Source organism: Pseudorca crassidens, chromosome X, assembly GCF_039906515.1.
Source record: "Pseudorca crassidens isolate mPseCra1 chromosome X, mPseCra1.hap1, whole genome shotgun sequence".
NCBI lineage: Eukaryota > Metazoa > Chordata > Mammalia > Artiodactyla > Delphinidae > Pseudorca > Pseudorca crassidens.
The window spans coordinates 88,349,200-88,368,103 of NC_090317.1; the positions used below are offsets into that span (position 1 = coordinate 88,349,200).

General features: G+C 37.0%; 1 protein-coding gene across 3 annotated transcripts in view; it reads right to left on the reverse strand.

Annotated features, from left to right (window-relative positions):
• Positions 1 to 14,854, reverse strand: part of MAGED1 (MAGE family member D1) — a 73,482-nt gene extending 58,628 nt beyond the window's left edge. Inside the window, exon 1 of one of the 3 annotated variants that reach the window (XM_067723696.1) lies at positions 14,733 to 14,854. The gene's annotated coding sequence lies outside the window, so the exon portion shown is untranslated. The remainder of the gene's footprint in view (positions 1 to 14,732) is intronic. The other 2 variants (XM_067723699.1, XM_067723700.1) reach the window with 2 other exon arrangements.
• Between the last annotated feature and the right edge of the window lie 4,050 nt (positions 14,855 to 18,904).

The following is an 18,904-nucleotide window of genomic DNA, read 5'->3' on the forward strand; positions in this document are numbered from 1 at the left end:
TTTGCTGTACAGTAGAAGCTAACACAACATTGTAAAGCAACTATACTACAATAAAAATTAAGTTAAGAAAATAAATAGGACTTCCCTGGTGGCGCAGCTGTTAAGAATCCACCTGACAATGCAGGAGACACAGGTTCGATCCCTGGTCCAGAAAGATCCCACATGCTGCAGAGCAACTGAGGCTGTGCGCCATGACTACTGAGCCTGCTCTCTAGAGCCCGTGAACCACAACTGCTGAGCCCACGTGCCAAACCTACTGATACCTGCGTGCCTAGAGCCCATGCTCTGCAACAAGAGAAGCCAGTGCAATAAGAAGCCCATGCCCCAAAATGAAGAGTAGCCCCCGACTTGCCGCAACCAGAGAAAGCCCAAGTGCAGCAACGAAGACCCAACGTAGCCAAATAAATAAAAATATAATTAAAAAATAAAAATAAAAAATATTTAAAATAAATAAATAAAATAAAATAAAATGGCACAATTTGAGCATCAAAAAAAATCATAATGCTACAAATAATCAGTACTGGAAAGAGTGTGCAGAAAAGGGAACCCTCCTATACAGTTGGTGGGAATGTAAATTGGTGCAGCCACTATGGAAAACAGTACAGATATTCCTTAAAACACTAAAAATAGAACTATCCTATGATCCAGCAATCCCACTCCTGGGCATGTATCTGGAAAAGACAAAAACTCTAATTCAAAGAAATATATGCACGCCAATGCTTATATCAGCACTATTTACAATAGCCAAGACATGGAAGCAACCCAAGTGCCCATCAACAGACTACTGGCTTAAGAGATATGGTATTTCTATACAATGGAATACTACTCAGACTTAAAAAATGAAATATTGCCACCGGAACATGGATGGACCTAAAGAATATCACACTAAGTGAAGTAAGTCAGGCAGAGAAAGACAAATATCATATGATATCACTTACAGGTGGAATCTAAAAAATAATACAAATGAATCTATTTACAAAACAGAAACAGGGCTTCCCTGGTGGGAAGAATCCACCTGTCAATGCAGGGGACACAGGTTCGAGCCCTGGTCCGGGAAGATCCCACATGCCGCGGAGCAACTAAGCCCATGCGCCACAACTACTGAGCCTGTGCTCTAGAGCCCGCAAGCCACAACTACTGAAGCCTGCGTGCCTAGAGCTCATGCTCCCCAACAAGAGAAGCCACCACAATGAGAAACCCGCGCACCGCAGAGAAGAGCAGCCCCCACTCGCCCAACTAAAGCCTGCACTCAGCAACAAAGATCCAACACAGCCAAAAATAAATAAAAATAAAAATAAATAAATTTAAAAAAACAGAAACAGACTCACAGACATAGAAAACAAACTTATAATTACCACAGGGGAAAGAGGGGGGGAGGAGGGATAAATTAGGAGTATGGGATTAATAGATACACACTACTATATATAAAATAGATAAGTAACAAGGATTTACTGTATAGCACAGAGAACTATATTTAATATCTTGTAATAACCTATAATGGAAAATAATCTGAATAAAAATGTAACTGAATCACTTTGCTGTACATGAAACTAAAACAATATTGTAAACCAACCACAGTAAAAAACATTTTTTAATCACAATGGATACACATTAACTACATAAAAATCCATGAATTCCTAATGATATTAAACAATGAAGGTCTCTAGGAAACCAATTCTCTGAAAATTAATAAATGATAAAAAAGTATTTATCCTTTTGTTTTTTAACGTTAACTCATTTTTTAACTGAAGTATAGTTAACTTACAATATTCTGTTAGTTTCAAGTGTATGGCAAAGCGATTCATTTACACACACATATGTGAAAGTGTATATATATATATTACATAATTTTTCAGATTCTTTTCCATTATAGGTTTTTATAAGATATTGGGTATGGTTCCCTGTGCTATAGAGTAGGTCCTTGTTGTTTACCTATTTTATATATAGTAGTATGCATACATTAATCCCAAACTCCTAATTTATCTCTCCCTCCCCTCAACCCTGCTATCCCCTTTGATAACCATAAGTTAGTTTTCTATGTCTATGAGTCTATTTCTGTTTGTAAATCTTGACTTTCTTTTCATGAAACACATTTCAGGATGAAAAAGATACCTGGTAAGGAAAAGGTCTCCTTTATAAAATAATCCCAGCTAACAAATGGAGAATGAGTGCTAGAATTAGACCACTACTTTCCAACCACTACTGAAATAATGAATTAGACAATTATCTTCAACGGCTGCTAAAATCAACAGGAGAAAGGGTGGTAGGAAATGCTACAATGGAGGTATCAGGCTGAGATCACCTGCAAACACAAATCAATCCCAGCATCAGTTAAAAAGATAAAATGACACATGATGAAATGCAAAAGAAAGTGTGTAACACTGCCTGAAATGATTCTTTCCCTTAAAAAATAATTAAACTGAATCTACGCAAGCCTCTAGCTCTAAATGCCAGTGAACAGGAAACATGGGGAGGGGAAAACACAATAAAAACCACCTCAAAGAAGCAATCATCTAAATCCATTTGTCAATCAGACAAATGATTTAGTTTCTCCAATAAATCAATGGTTTTTAAAATTGGGGGTGGGGAGGGGTGTATAGAGGATTTATAGGAAAGGAGACTCAACAGAAAAACATCCAGTAGCAATAAATGGCCTTTGGACATATATTTTAAAAAGCTACTGTAAATAGACATTTTTAAGACAATCATGGAAATTTGAATATGGACTGAGCATTAGATAATATAAAGAATTATTATTAAACTTATTAGGTAAATATAATGGCCTAGTGGTTCCTTATATAACGCACCTATGAGTTAGGGATACAGAATGAGTTATTTATCTGTGCAATGACAGGATGGCTGGGATTGCTTTAATATGTCCCTGTGAAAAAAGTGGGTCAGGAGAAAAGATCAAACAAAATTGGCAAAATGGTATTACTTGTTGAAGCTTAGGAATAGAGTCATGCACAGTTTTTGGGTGTGTGTGTGTGTTTTACTATTTTCTACTTTAAATCTATCTGGGGGCTTCCCTGGTGGCGCGGTGGTTGAGAGTCCGCCTGCCGATGCAGGGGACGTGGGTTCGTGCCCCGGTCCGGGAAGATCCCACATGCCGTGGAGCGGCTGGGCCCGTGAGCCATGGCCGCTGGGCCTGCGCGTGCGGAGCCTGTGCTCTGCAACGGGAGAGGCCACAGCAGTGAGAGGCCCGCGTACCGCAAAAAAAAAAAAAAAAAATAGTTAAATCTATCTGAAAATTTCAATTAAAAAAAAAAACACAAGCCAATGTGAAAGACTTCCAACTGGCTCCTTCCAAACTTGATAGTTTGAGCAATAGAAGAAATAATGAATGCAATGAATTGAAAAGTACTAAATATATAACAAGTTCAATAAAATATAGAAAATGATGACAATAAAATCTTAAGAAATATAAAAACATGTTAGGACACTGCATTGTCACCCCTGACGTCTCCCACACTCTCCATCTGCCAGCAATGGAGGGCGTGGGCCCCACGCTCCAGCGCCATCCATTTTCAGAGCTAGTTGATTCGGCAGCCGTGTGGCTGACAAGGTCTTGGTGCTCTGGCCTGGGGTCAGGCCTAAGCCTCTGAGGTGGGAGAGCTGAGTTCAGGACATTGGACCACCAAAAACCTCCCGGCTGCATGTAATATCAATCAGCAAGAGCTCTCCCAGAGATCTCTGTCTCAAAGCTAAGACCCAGGTCCATCTAACAGCCAGCAAACTCCAGTGCTGGACGCCCCATGCCAAACAACTAGCAAGACAGGAACACAACCCCACCCATTAGCAGAGAGGGTGCCTAAAATCATACTAAGTTCACAGATACCCCAAAACACACCACCAGACGCAACACTGCCCACTAAAAAGACAAGATCCAGCCGCCCCAACAAGAACAAAGGCACTAGTCCCTTCCAACAGGAAGCCTACACAAGCCACTGAACCAACCTCACCCACTGCAGGCAGACACCAAAAACAACGGGAACTACGAACCTGCAGCCTGCAAAAAGGAAACCCCAAACACAGTAAGTAAAGTAAAATGAGAAGGCAGAAAAACACACAGCGCATGAAGGAGCAAGGTAAAAACCCACCAGACCAAACAAATGAAGAGGAAATAGGCATTCTACCTGAAAAAGAATTGAAGTAATGATAGCAAAAATACTCCAAAATCTTGGAAATAGAAAATACAAGAAACGTTTAACAAGGACCTAGGAGAACTGAAGACTAAACAATGACGAACAACACAATAAGTGAAATTAAAAATTCTCTAGAAGGAATCAATAGCAGAATAACTGAGGCAGAAGAACGGATAAGTGACCTGGAAGATAAAATAGGGGAAATAACAATGGCAGAGTAGAATAAAGAAAAAAGATAACAATGTCAGAGCAGAATATAGAAAAAAGAATGAAAAGAATTGAGGACAGTCTCAGAGACCGCTGGGACAACATTAAATGCACCAACATTTGAATTATAGGGATCCCAGAAGAAGAAGAGAAAACGAAAGGGACTGAGAAAATATTTGAAGAGATTATAGTTGAAAACTTCCCTAATACGGGAAAGGAAATAGGCAATCAAGTCCAGGAAGCGCAAAGAGTCCCATACAGGATCAATTCAAGAGAAAAACGCCAAAACACATATTAATCAAACTATCAAAAATTAAATACTAAGAAAAAATATTCAAAGTAGCAAGGGAAAAGCAACAAATAACATACAAGGGAACACCCATAAAGTTAACAGCTGATATTACAGCAGAAACTCTGTAAGCCAGAAGGGACTGGCAGGACATATTTAAAGTGATGAAAGGGAAAAAACTACAACCAAGGTTACTCTCCCCAGCAAGGATCTCATTCAGATTCAAAGGATAAATTATAACCTTTACAGACAGGCAAAGGTTAAGAGATTTCAGCACCACCAAACCAGCTTTACAACAAATGCTAAAGGAACTTCTCTAGGCAGGAAACACAAGAGAAGAAAAATACATACAAAAACAAACGCAAAACAATGAAGAAAATGGTAATACGAACATACATACCAATAATTACCTTAAATGTGAATGGTTAAATGCTCCTGTCAAAAGACATAGACTGGCTGAATTGATACAAAAACAAGACCCGTATATATGCTGTCTACAAGTGACCCACTTCACACCTAGGGACACATACAGACTGAAACTAGGGGGAGGGTTAAAGATATTCCATGCAAATGGAAATCAAAAAAAAACTGGAGGAGCAATTCTTACATCAGACAAAATAGACTTTAAAATAAACATAACTAAAAGACAAACGAGGACACTACATAATGATCAAGGGATCAATCCAAAATGATGTAACACTTGTAAAATTTATACACCCAACATAGGAGTACCTCAATACATAAGGCAAATGCTAACAACCATGAACGGGGAAATCGACAGTAACACAATAATAGTAGGGGATTTAACACCCCACTTTCACCAATGGACAGATCATCCAAAATGAAAATAAATAAGGAAACACAAGCTTTAAATGACACAAGAAACAAGATGGATTTAGTTGATATTTATAGGACATTCAACCCAAAAACAAAAGAATACACATTCTTCTCAAGTGCTCATGGAACATTCTCCAGGATAGATCATATCGTGGGTCACAAATCAAGCCTTGGTAAATTTAAGAAAATTAAAATCGTATCAGGTATCTTTTCTGACCACAACGCTATGAGACTAGATGCCAATTACAGGAAAGAATCTGTAAAAATTACAAACACATGTAGGCTAAACAATACACTACTAAATAACCAAGAGATCACTGAAGACATCAAAGAAGAAATCGAAAAATACCTAGAAACAAGTGACAATGAAAACGCGATGACCCAAAACCTATGGGATGCAGCAAAAGCAGTTCTAAGAGGGAAGTTTATACAAATAAAATCCTACCTCAAGAAACAAGAAACATCTGAAATAAACAACCTAACATTACACCTAAAGCAATTAGAGAAAGAAGAACAAAAAAACCCCCAAAGTTCGCAGAAAGAAATCATAAAGATCAGATCAGACATAAATGAAAAAGAAATGAAGGAACTGATAGCAAAGATCAATAAAACTAAAAGCTGGTTCTTTAAGAAGATAAACAAAATTGATAAACCATTGGCCAGACTCATCAAGAAAAAAAGGCAGAAGACTCAAATCAATAGAATTAGAAATGAAAATGGAGAAGTAACATTGACATTGCAGAAATACAAAGGATCATGAAGATTACTACAAGCAACTATATGCCAATAAAATGGACAACCTGGAAGATATGGACAAATTCTTAGAAAAGCACAACTTTCTGAGACTGAACCAGGAAGAAGTAGAAAATATGAACAGACCAATCACAAGCACTGAAATTGAGAATGTGATCAAAAATCTTCCAACAAACAAAAGCCCAGGACCAGAGGGCTTCACAGGCGAATTCTATCACACATTTGGAGAAGAGCTAACACCTATAATTCCTCCAAAACATAGCAGAGGGAGGAACACTCCCAAACCAAACAAAGATGTCACAAAAAACAAAAACTACAGGCCAATATTACTGATGAACATAGATGCAAAAATCCTCAACAAAATACTAGCAAACAGAATCCAACAGCACATTAAAAGAATCACACACCATAATCAAGTGGGGTTTATCCCAGGAATGCAAGGATTCTTCAATATACACAAATCAATCAATGTGATACACCATATTAACCAACTGAAGGAGAAAAACCATATGATCATCTTAATAGATGAAAAAAAAGCTTTTGAGAAAATTCAACACCCATTTATTATAAAAAGCCCTCAGAAAGTAGGCATAAAGGGAACTTACCTCAACATAATAAAGTCCATATATTACAAACCCACAGCCAGCAACGTTCTCAATGGTGAAAAATTGAAACCATTTCCTCAAAGATCAGAAACAAGACAGGGTTGTACACACTCACTACTATTATCCAACATAGTTTTGGAACTTTTAGCCACAGCAATCAGAGAAGAAAAAGAAATAAAAGGAATCCAAATCAGAAAAGAAAAAGTAAAGCTGTCACTGTTTGCAGATGACATGATACTATACATAGAGAATCCTAAAGACGCTACCAGAAAACTGCTAGAGGTGAATTTGGTAAAGCAGCAGGATACAAGACTAATGCACAGAAACTCTTGCATTCCTATACACTAATGACGAAAAATCTGAAAGAGAAATTAAGGAAACACTCCCATTTTCCACTGCAACAAAAAGAATAAAAAACCTAGGAATAAACCTACCTAAGGAGACAAAAGACCTCTATGCAGAAAACTATAAGACACTGGTGAAAGAAATTAAAGACGATACAAACAGATGGAGAGCTATACCATGTTTTTGGATTGGAAGAATCAACACTGTGAAACCGATTATACTACCCAAAGCAATCTATAGAATCAATGCAATCCCTATCAAACTACCAATGGCATTTTTCACAGAACTAGAACAAAAAATTTCACGATTAGTATGGAAACACAAAAGACCCCAAAGAGCCAAAGCAAGCTTGAGAAAGAAAAACGGAGCTGGAGAAGTCAGCTCCCTGACTTCAGAGTACACTACAAAGCTACAGTAATCAAGACAGTATGGTACTGGCACAAAAACAGAAATATAGATCAATGGAACAGGATAGAAAGCCCAGAGATAAACCCACGCACATATGGTCACCTCATTTTTGATAAAGGAGGCAAGAATAAACCATGGAGAGAAGACAACCTCTTCAGTAAGTGGTGCTGGGAAAACTGAACAGCTACATGTGAAAGAATGAAATTAGAATACTCCCTAACACCATATACAAAAATAAACTCAAAATGGATTAAAGATCTAAATATAAGGCCAGACACTATCAAACTCTTAGAGGAAAACACAGGCAGAACACTCTGTGACATAAATCACAGCAAGATCCTTTCTGACCCACCTCCTAGAGAAATGGAAATAAAAACAAAAATAAACAAATGGGACCTAATGAAACTTAAAAGCTTTTGCACAGCAAAGGAAACCATAAACAAGAAGAAAAGACAACCCTCAGAATGGGAGCAAATATTTGCAAATGAAGCAACTGACAAAAGATTAATCTCCAAAATATACAAGCAGCTCATGCAGCTCAATATCAAAAAAACAAACAAACCAATCCAAAAATGGGTGGAAAACCTAAATAGACATTTCTCCAAAGAAGATATACAGATTGCCAACAAACACATGAAAGGATGCTCAACATCACTAATCATTAGAGAAATGCAAATCAAAACTCCAATGAGGTATCACCTCACACCAGTCAGAATGGCCATCATCAAAAAACCTACAAACAATAAATGCTGGAGAGGGTGTGGAGAAAAGGGAACCCTCTTGCAGTGTTGGTGGGAATGTAAATTGATACAGCCACTATGGAGAACAGTATGGAGGTTCCTTAAGAAACTAAAACTAGAACTACCATACGACCCAGCAATCCCACTACTGGACATGTACCCTAAGAGAACCATAATTCAAAAAGAGTCATGTACCACAATGTTCATTGCAGCTCTATTTACAATAGCCAGGACATGGAAGCAACCTAAGTGTCCACTGACATGTGAATGGATAAAGAAGATGTGGCACATATATACAGTGTAATATTACTCAGCCATAAAAAAACGAAATTGAGTTATTTGTAGTGAGGTGGATGGACGTAGAGTCTGTCATAGAGTGAAGTAAGTCAGAAAGAAAAAACAAATACCGTATGCTAACACATGTATATGGAATCTAAAAAAAAAAAATGGTTCTCATGAACCTAGGGGCAGGACAGGAATAAAGACGCAGAAGTACAGAATGGACTTGATGACATGGGGAGGGGGAAGGGTAAGCTGGGACAAAATGAGAGAGCAGCAATGACATATATACACTACCAAATGTAAAATAGATAGTAGGAAGCAGCTGCCTAGCACAGGGAGATCAGCTCGCTGTTTTGTGACTGCCTAGCATGGTGGGATAGGGAAGGTGGGAGATTCAAGCGGGAACGGATATGTGGATATATGTATACATATAGCTGATTCACTTTGTTATACAGCAGAAACACACACAACATTGTAAAGCAATTATACTCCAATAAAGATGTTAAAAAAAACACATTATGTTGGCTGATGGTTTTAAATACCAAGTATAAAATAGTTGTGGGGAAAAAATTAATTTGAAAATGGAGTAGGTAGGTATTAGATGATATTAGGAATTATTGTTATTTTTTCTTAGTGAGATAATGGCAATTAAATTATTTACAAAATGTTCCTATTATTAGGAGATGAACACTGAGATATTTATGGGAAAAGTGCCATATGTGCTCTTCAAACTGATCTATTAAAATGGTATCTCAATCATAATGCCAAGAAAGATTTTTGTGAAAATTGACAAGCTGATTCAACAATGTATATTGGAATTCAAAAGGCCAAGAATAGGGCTTCCCTGGTGGTGCAGTGGTTGAGAGTCCGTCTGCCGATGCAGGGGACACGGGTTCGTGCCCCGGTCCGGGAAGATCCCACATGCCGCGAGGCGGCTAGGCCCGTGAGCCATGGCCGCTGAGCCTGCGCATCCGGAGCCTGTACTCTGCAACGGGAGAGGCCACAACAGTGAAAGGCCCACATACCGATAAAAAAAGAAAAGAATAACCAAAGCATTATTGAAGAAAAAGAGCTAAACTGTAGGACTTACTGACCATAAATAAGATACATTATAAAGTTACATTAATTATGACAATGGTACTCATATAAGAATAGAGAAACCAAAATGAACAGAATCCAGAAACAAACCGTCATATATAACCTAACCTTTGATTTATGAAAAAGATGATGACACTATAGGAGGGAAAGGATGACCTTTTCAATAAGTGGTATTGGATTGACTGTACGTCTGTTTCAACAATAACAACAAAACAGTGGGCCTTTACCTATATCCATAACTCATACTGGCAACATACAATAAAATGAATATCAAATGAATTGGAAATATAAATGAGATTAAACAGTAACACCACATAGAAAAATATCTTCATGACCTTGGGAAAGGCAAAGATTTCTTAACCAGGACAAACAAGCACTACTCATGAAGGGGAAAAATTATAAATTGAACAATATTAAAATTGAGATACAGGCATATCTTGTATTAGTACGCTTCACAGATATTGCATTTTTTACAAATTAAATGTTTGTGGCAACCCTGTGTTGTCAGATGATGGTTAACTTTTTTTAGTAATAAAGTATCTTTTAATTAAGGTATGTACATTGTTTTTTAGACAATGCTATTGCACACTTACTATACTACAGCATAGTGTAAAATTAACTTTTATATGTACTTGGGAACCAAAAATTTCATAAGACTTGCTTTACTGTGATATTCACTTTATTGCAATGGTCTAGAACCAAACCAAGGTGTGCCTTATTCAGTTCATCAAAAGACACCATTAAGAGACTGAAAATGCAAGCAACTGAGATTTGCAAATAAATAGATCTAAGTATTCACATCCTTAATATAGAAAGATCTCCTACAAATCAATAAGAAAAGGATAGTCAAAGAGAAAAAGTGGTCAAAAGACTTGAACAGGCACCTCAAAAAAAGATACCCAGGCCAACAAACATGAAAAGACACACATTTATCACCAGAGATATGCAAATTAAAACCACAACGAGGTACCATTAATAACCACTAGAATGGCTACTTTTTTTTTCCTTAGAAAGACAACACAATGACAAGTGTTGGCAATATTCTAGAGCAAATGGAACTCTTAAAATTTTCTATTAGGAGTTTTTTAGTACAACCAATTTGGAAAACCAATTGGCAGTATCTACTAAAGCTAATCTTATCCATAACCTGTGATTCATCAATTCTACTATTAGGTGTATGCTCAACAGAAAGCTGTGCATATAATCACCAAAAGACATGTTCTAGAATGTTTACAGTACTATTTGCAGGCCAAAGATGTAAAAAACCAAAATGCCCATCAGTTGCGGTATATTCACACAATGGAATACACAGCAATAAGAATGAAGGAATTACTACTACGTCCAATAACTTGGATCAATCTCAAAAACAAAATCTTAAGCCAAATAAGTCAAACACCAAAAAATACATACTATACTATTATATTTTTATAGAGTCCAAAAATAGGCAAAATTATTATACAGTGATAGAAGCCAAGATGTGATTAATTTGGAGTTCAGTTTGTGACTGGTAGGGAATACATTCAAGGGATTTCAAATACTGATAATTTTCTATTTTTTTTTACTGAAGTATAGTTGACTTACAATATTATATTAGTTTCAGGTGTACAGCACAGTGACAATATTTTTATAGATTATACTGCATTAAAATTATTACAAGATTATGGCTATAATTCCCTGTGCTATACAACATATCCTCCTTGCTTATCTATTTTATACATAGTAGTTTGTATCTGTTAATCCCATACCTGTAATTTGCCCCTCTCCCTTCTGGTAACCACTAGTTTGTTTTCTATATCTCTAAGTCTGTTTCTGTTTGGCTATATACATTCATTTGTATTATTTTTTAGATTCCACATATAAGTGATACCATAATGTATTCGTCTTTCTGTCTCACTTATTTTACTAAGCATAATATTCTCCAGGTCCATACACATTGCTGCAAATGGCAGGATTTCATTCTTTTTTATGGCTGAGTAATATTCCATTGTATATATACACCACATCTTTATCCATTCATCTGTTGATGAATACTTGAGTTGCTTCCATATCCTGGCTATTGTAATTAGTGGTGCTATGGACACTGGGGTGCATGCATCTTTTCGAACTAGTGTTTTCATTTTTTCTGGATATATACCCAGGGGTGGAATTGATAGATCATATGGTAGGTTACACAGGGGTGAAAATGCTTTGAGCTGTACACTTATATGTGCACCTTTCTGCATGTATTTAAGTTTACTTAAAAATAATGCCTACAAATCTCAAATGGTTCAGCCAAAATAGATCAAAAAATAGATAAAACATTATACTTCAATTTTTAAAAATTGGATGGATGAATAGTGAGCAAGTCAGTGAATAAGTGAGCTAATATGGCAAAAGTTAACAACTGTTGAATCTAGGTTCAGAGTATAAAAGTATTAATTGTACTCTTCTTTCAACTTATGCTTGTTTAAATATTTTATTAAAAAATATTCAAGTAAAAAGAGTAATCACACCTCTCAGTTCTTAATATTTATAACTAGGAAATAAATCAAGCACCTGATATAATCTGACTTGTGAAAGGAAACTTACAAAATGAAATTTTTATACCCAGACTATTTCTAATAAAATAAAATATTCTGTGTATTTTCTATTTCTCATTAATGAAAAGAGACAGAGAAAGAGAGGACCAGGCCAGGACTGAGTGTCTGACAGACTTTAACTCCATTAACTCCACTACCAAGTTACTATCCACCTGAGTCCTGGTTTTATTAGTTAGCAAGTTACTAACTTGGTTTTATTAGTTAGCAAGTTACTATCCACCTGAATCTTGGTTTTATCATCAGGAAAATGACAATGATGATACTGACTTTAGAGAGTGGTTTTGAACATTAATTAGGGAGCCACTAAATTCATTTCAATTTACCATACCAAACATTTATGGGCAACATATTATGAACACGCAGTGATAAGAGCAGTGAGAGAGGAAAGCAAGTATGCTGTAGGACAGCACACAATGCACCACAAATAAACAGATTGAGGAAGAGGTGAGGATAGAGACAGAGATACGTCTTCCTAGAGGGGCTGGTAACTGACAATCCACTTAAATGGTAGCAAGAAGCTAGCCAAGCAGAAGAGAATATGGGGAATTTACACAGACAGATTAGATCATCTGAGTATGCAGAGTGGTTCATTAATGCTATGCAGTAAAGTGACCACAAGCAGAAGGGAGGAGAGGGAATGTTGGAAGCAGAGTGACCAACAAATGCAGAGACACTGTCATAGATATACCCTATTTTTCCACTAATAACTGTATAGTTTGTGCTCTCTCTTCCTTTAGGTTTCTGCTCAAATGTCACGATACCAGGGAGGCCTTCCTGACCATCCTATCTAACATAGTACAGCCTCCCCATCACAATCTATTACATATTTCTTATATATTCACTTATTGTCTCTCGAGTAGTTTAAAGGACTTTGTTCTTGTTTTTATTTTCCACTGTTGTATCCTCAGTGCTTAAAACACTGTCTGGCGTATAAAAGCTATTCAATAAAAACACTCTTGAATGAATGGATGGATGGATGCACACCCAGTGGGTTAAAGCCAGTGTGATATTTAAGTGCTGTTAAATTATGATTTGAATAGATAATAAATAGACATCAGCAATACCCTTTGAAAAAGTTCCTAAGTGTTTTGGTGTCATGAAACCTCAGTCTCCTCGTTAAAGAACTGAAAATTATACCTGGCCTAGAAAAAAGAATCATCTCTTATTTTGGCAAGCCTAACACATTAGCTACAGGAGGAAGAGGGAATAAGTTGCTTGTTCAAAGAGATCTCTGGTTAAATTCCTCTTTAGAGCCTGAAAAATCCCTGACACTCATTATAAATTTAATGATCATTTCCTCTCCCTTGGGTAAAGAACTGAAATAATAAATTGTGATAATTAATGAATATTCTTGCAAGACAAATTACACATGATAAATGGAGCAGAAAAATACATTTCACATTGCAACAAATGAAAAAAAAAGACAAAGTTCATATTGCACCAAATAGATAATACATGCGAAGCTCCTAGAAAAAAATCTTTGCCTGAAAATTCTGCCAACTTGCTCTTCAATGTTGCTACTGGACACCAGAAAAAGATTTACATAATAAACCGAACTCACATGAAACGATAAATTTGTGATTGGATGTCATATCTGTCAACCATTTCTGCTCTGTGAGAAATTCTAAAGGGGATGGGAAAGCTTCCAGCCTCTAAAGCTGACACCAAATTATAGGCAAAATCCACTATGTTTGCCACTCTAAAAATTTGGGGATTCAATTGTATACCAAAATTTTTTTAAGTGTCATGAGTGGAGGGCTGAAACCAGTGCAATACCTGATATGTGATTTCGTTTTGGGTAAAAAATAAATACATAAAAGGACATAATTTGAACAAGTTCCTATGTCTCTGAGAGCTCTAAAATTTCTGCTCCTTTTCTTATTTTTAAAAAGAACAAAAGCCAGCCTTGCCCTTGAAATCGAAGTCACATCTAATTTCAGAAAGTATATAATTCACCGGCCTCTGCAGGAGTGGGACCGAAGAGATCAGAAGTCTTCAGGGGGAGTAAAATACTGGGGTCGAAAGTAAAAAGAAGGAAGAATGTAGGTTCAGAGTGGGGGAAGGAGGTAGCAAAAGTTCTGAGGCTAAGAGGGGAGCGGGGTGGAAGGTGGGATTAAGAGGTAGGAAGGAAATCGGTGGTAGAGGGAATGACCCAAACTCAGAAAGACTGGTTAGAGGATTCGGGATAAAGAGGAGAAGTGAAGAATAATCAGGGATAAAAGGACCACGAGAGTCAGAACGCGGAAGGGGATGACGGCCAGCCATCTCCCGAGGCGTAAGAGAGAGGAGAGAGTGAGCGATCGGAACCACAAGCGTCAGAAACATCCTTCAGTGTACCCTGGGGATGAATTCTTTCCACCTCACGTTGAAGCAAGGAGGAAACCGTCCCTGAGGTGCCTGCGGACTCACTTGTGAAAATTACCAGTCCCTTTCTTTACACTCACCTTGATGAAGAACGCCGCGACGCGACGATGGCGTGACCGGAAGTGCTATTTTCTTTTGTTTGGAGGAAGCTTTAGCCCGGACCACCACACCCTTCCCCCGCCTTCACTCCAGACAACTTCCTGTGACTCTCTAGCAAGCTCTTGAAATACTGTATCTCAGTGGCTCTCTCACCAGATGGGAACCCGGATAGTGACGTAAGATGTCTGGAAGAGGGAATCAGTAACTTTTTACAAATCCTAGCGCTAGTCATCCCAGGTACTACAGCATCTCCGCCAAACTCTACGTATCCAATTTGTCACCTCGCCTTCCTGATGCAGACTTTCAAATACCTCCCTTACCTTTAGTCCCTTAACTCTCGGATGTCTACAGTTACGTATTTACGATACTGATTTACTGCTTCCTGGCATTAAAAAAATAATAATAAATTCATGTTTATTAGTGGCATACTTCGATTTCAAGATTTTTAAAACTTCTTAATCTGAATCATTTTTGTCTTGGAATGGTATCCAGAGAGTTACGTGCCATACTCAAATTTCCAAATAAATAAAAGTGAACTCATTTAGAAAGCGTTCTTGTATACTCCCCCCGAAAATGAAGACAATGATAATTTGACAAAAAGTTTCAATAATAAGAATAATCCTTACTCTGGTTAAAAGTTCAATATTGAGTTAACTATTGTCATTACCTCCAGAAAGCTCTTCTGGGCCCAAAATCTGTACCCCAGGCCTCCTCTTTTGTGGTTATTTTCAATAAATCCACAAATGTACCAAACACTATTCTATACCCAGAGGCATTGCACTAGAACCCCACAACACAGGGAGGGGCTAAAGGCGACATTTAAACACATAAGAGTATAGCATAAAATAGGTGATTATAAATGTTTGTCGAATGAGTAAACGACCAAAATGTGGTCAAGGCAATGACGGGGGCTGACACAAGGTCCTTACTTTTGCTAGTATTTGTATAGTTCATTTCAACATTTGACTCATATTTTGTCATTCACCCAACAGATTTTGAACAACCACTCAGTGTAAGGTTCTGCTCCTGATATTGTCCATATAAAGAAGAATAAGACATAGTCCTGGATTTCAAGACCCTCCAACCAGTGGGGGAAATGAACACATAAACAACTAGCAGCACTATAATGTGACAATAATAATCGGTAAAGAGAAGACAGTGTTGCAACTATGGCTATCCAATTGACTGGTGAATACTAAAAACCTAAAACAGACCTTATCTCCTAGAAGGTGCTCAATAAAGGCTGGTTTAATGTTGAATAAGTGATTGAATGGATGAATGAAAAGGAAGAATGACAGTGGATTTGAAGTGTGGTGTGAAAGAAGCGGTGATGAGAGATGAAGCCTGGATGTAAGAAGAGGCCAGACGAAGAAGGACCTTGCATGCCATGTTACAGAGTTTGAGCTTATTATGAAGAAGACAGAAAGCCAAAAATGAATTTTAAGAAAGAAAGCATCTAGTCAAGATGGTTTTCTGGGGACTCTAGTCTGCCATCTTCTCCATCTGCTGGCTTTCCACATAAAGTCTCTATCTCTTGCCTCAACAACAACAAAAAGCATCTAGTAATGTCTTAAACCAAAATATAGAAAATGGGTTGTACCAGTGCAACCTGGAGGCAGAGAGGTTGGTTTAGAGGCTATTGTGGTAATCAATGACCAAATACAGAAAATGAGGGGTTTATGCTATTAAGAATTAATTGTATTTGGAACTGAGCTGGAAAAAAATAGTCAGTGGATTATCAGAAATCCAGAAGCAGTGAAACCTGAGCATTTTCCTTGATGCCCTCCACAATCAAAATTTTGATTATTTCATGCAACAAATATTTATTGAGCAGATTAATATGCACCAGGCCCTGAGGATAGAACCATGGCCAAAATGGACAAAAATTTCTGCCCTCACAGAGAACTTACATTCTTGTTTCATGGCTAATAAAATATTTAAGAAAACACATGTTAAGTGGTGACAAGCGCTACATAGAAATAAACCAGGTAAATGGGATAGCAATGTACTATGGGGGTTACACTATGTGGGGGACGGGAAGAGGGTTGCCATTATAGAAGAGCTCACTGAACATTTATAAACTTTATTCACTTCTCTCAGTAACCAGGATCACTATCTTAGTTCAGACCTTCTATATTACTCCCCAAATGCCAACTATGGTATACAAAAGCCTTGGTTGTCTAACTCTGTCTCTTTCTCTCATCCCATCTCTCATCACTCAACCTCTCCCACCCTAAATCCAAGTCTTACACAACTGTTTATAATTTGGAAAGTGCACCAAGATCTCAAATCTCTGTGCATTCACACTCCGCTAACTCATATTCATCTTTCAAAGGTCAGCTCACATTTTATCTCTCATGAAACCTTGCTGATGTTTCATTTCACTCCTTAACCAAAACCAGACAACTGCTCCCCTTGTCTGCCATGTTTAGTATTCTTAGCACTTTCTTTCATTCACTCAACAAACATTTGTTGGTCAACTTCTCTGTAATTGTCACTGTTCAAGGCAGTAGAGATACATGCATAAATAAAAGAGTGAAAAAAATCCCTGCACTTTTGTAACTTACATCTTAGTTAGGAAGACAAGCAATAAACAAAATAACATAAATATAGACCTTATAAAACAGTAGTTCTCAACTCTGGGTGCCCATTAGAATCACTAGGAGAGCTTTCGTCTTTCTTCTTTTTTTAAATACCAATGCCTGATCCCCATCCCAGCCAAAATTAATCTAAAGCTTAGGAGTGAGGTCAGGCATTTACATATATTTTTAAACCTCCTTTAAAGCTCCTTTCTGATGCACAGAGAAGATTGAAAATTACTGCACTACAGGCTATGGAAAATGATACCAGAAGGACAGTCTGAAAAGCTAAGGAATTAAGAGCAAATAAAATGATAAACATGTATGTCAATCTAAAAAAACATGGTGTGTATAAAAACATAATAATCATACTGATTGCTGGGGTTGAAAAAATGGTGATTCAAAGATTCTGAACAAAAATATCATACAACTCAGGAGGAGATGGACATCAGAATTCATTTGTTTGGGAGAGAGGTTAATATATTTTTAAAGTTCAGACATTGTTAAGTTAAATAATTATAAGAAATATTCAAAAGTTACCGCTAAAATAACAGATTCACAGTGAGAGTAAAAAGTAGAATAAGGAAAAATGCATACATTTAAACCTGTAGAGGGATTAAATGGAATAGGATAAAAAATTTCAATAAATTTTTAAAAAGGAAACACATGCCTATATGAACAGAAAGACATGGATTGATGGATAGGGTAGTTGATGAGAGGCAGAGGAGGATTGCATAGCCCAAGGAAATTTATTAATAATTATCTTGGTTGAGAGATGGTTCAGATCCCATAACCCCCAAAAGTCCCTACGATATCCTGTTTTAGTCACACAGTCTTCCCTATCCCTAATGTTCTCTTTCAATCTAGTTTCTTCTTTTCTAAAATGTCACATAAATGGAAGCATAGAATATGTAACCTTTTGAGCCAGCCTTCTTTTACCTAGGATAACACCTTTGAGATTCATCCAAGTTGATGCATATATCAACCATTCATTAGTCTTTATTTATGACGTGTATTTCATCATATGGATGTGTTGCAAATTGTTTATCAATTCACCAGTTGAAAAACATTTGGGTGGTTTCCACTTTTGAAGATGATGAATTAAGCAGCTATAGCATTCATATGCAGTCTTCTGTGTGAACATCAATTTTAATTTCTCAAAAGAAATGCCTAGAAATAGGACTGCTCATAAATGGTTATGATGTGTAGATGTTTAACTTTATAAGAAACTGCAAAAATGTTTTCCAAACTGACTATACCATTTTGTGTTCCCACCATCAATGTGTGAGAATTATAGTTGCTCTACATCCTTGCCAGCACTTGGTATTCTTTACACTACTTTTATGTTAGCCTTCTAATAGATATGTAGTAGAATCTCTTTGTGATTTTAGTATGCACACAATTTGTTAAAAGGACAATTATTTCTCCATTGAATCTGTACCTTTGTTAAAAAAATCAATTCACCATATTTGTATTGGTCTATTTCTGAATGCTCTATTCTTTTCCACTGATCTATGTGTTACCCCTTCACCAATACCATGCTATCCCGATAACTGTAGTTTTAAAGTAAATCT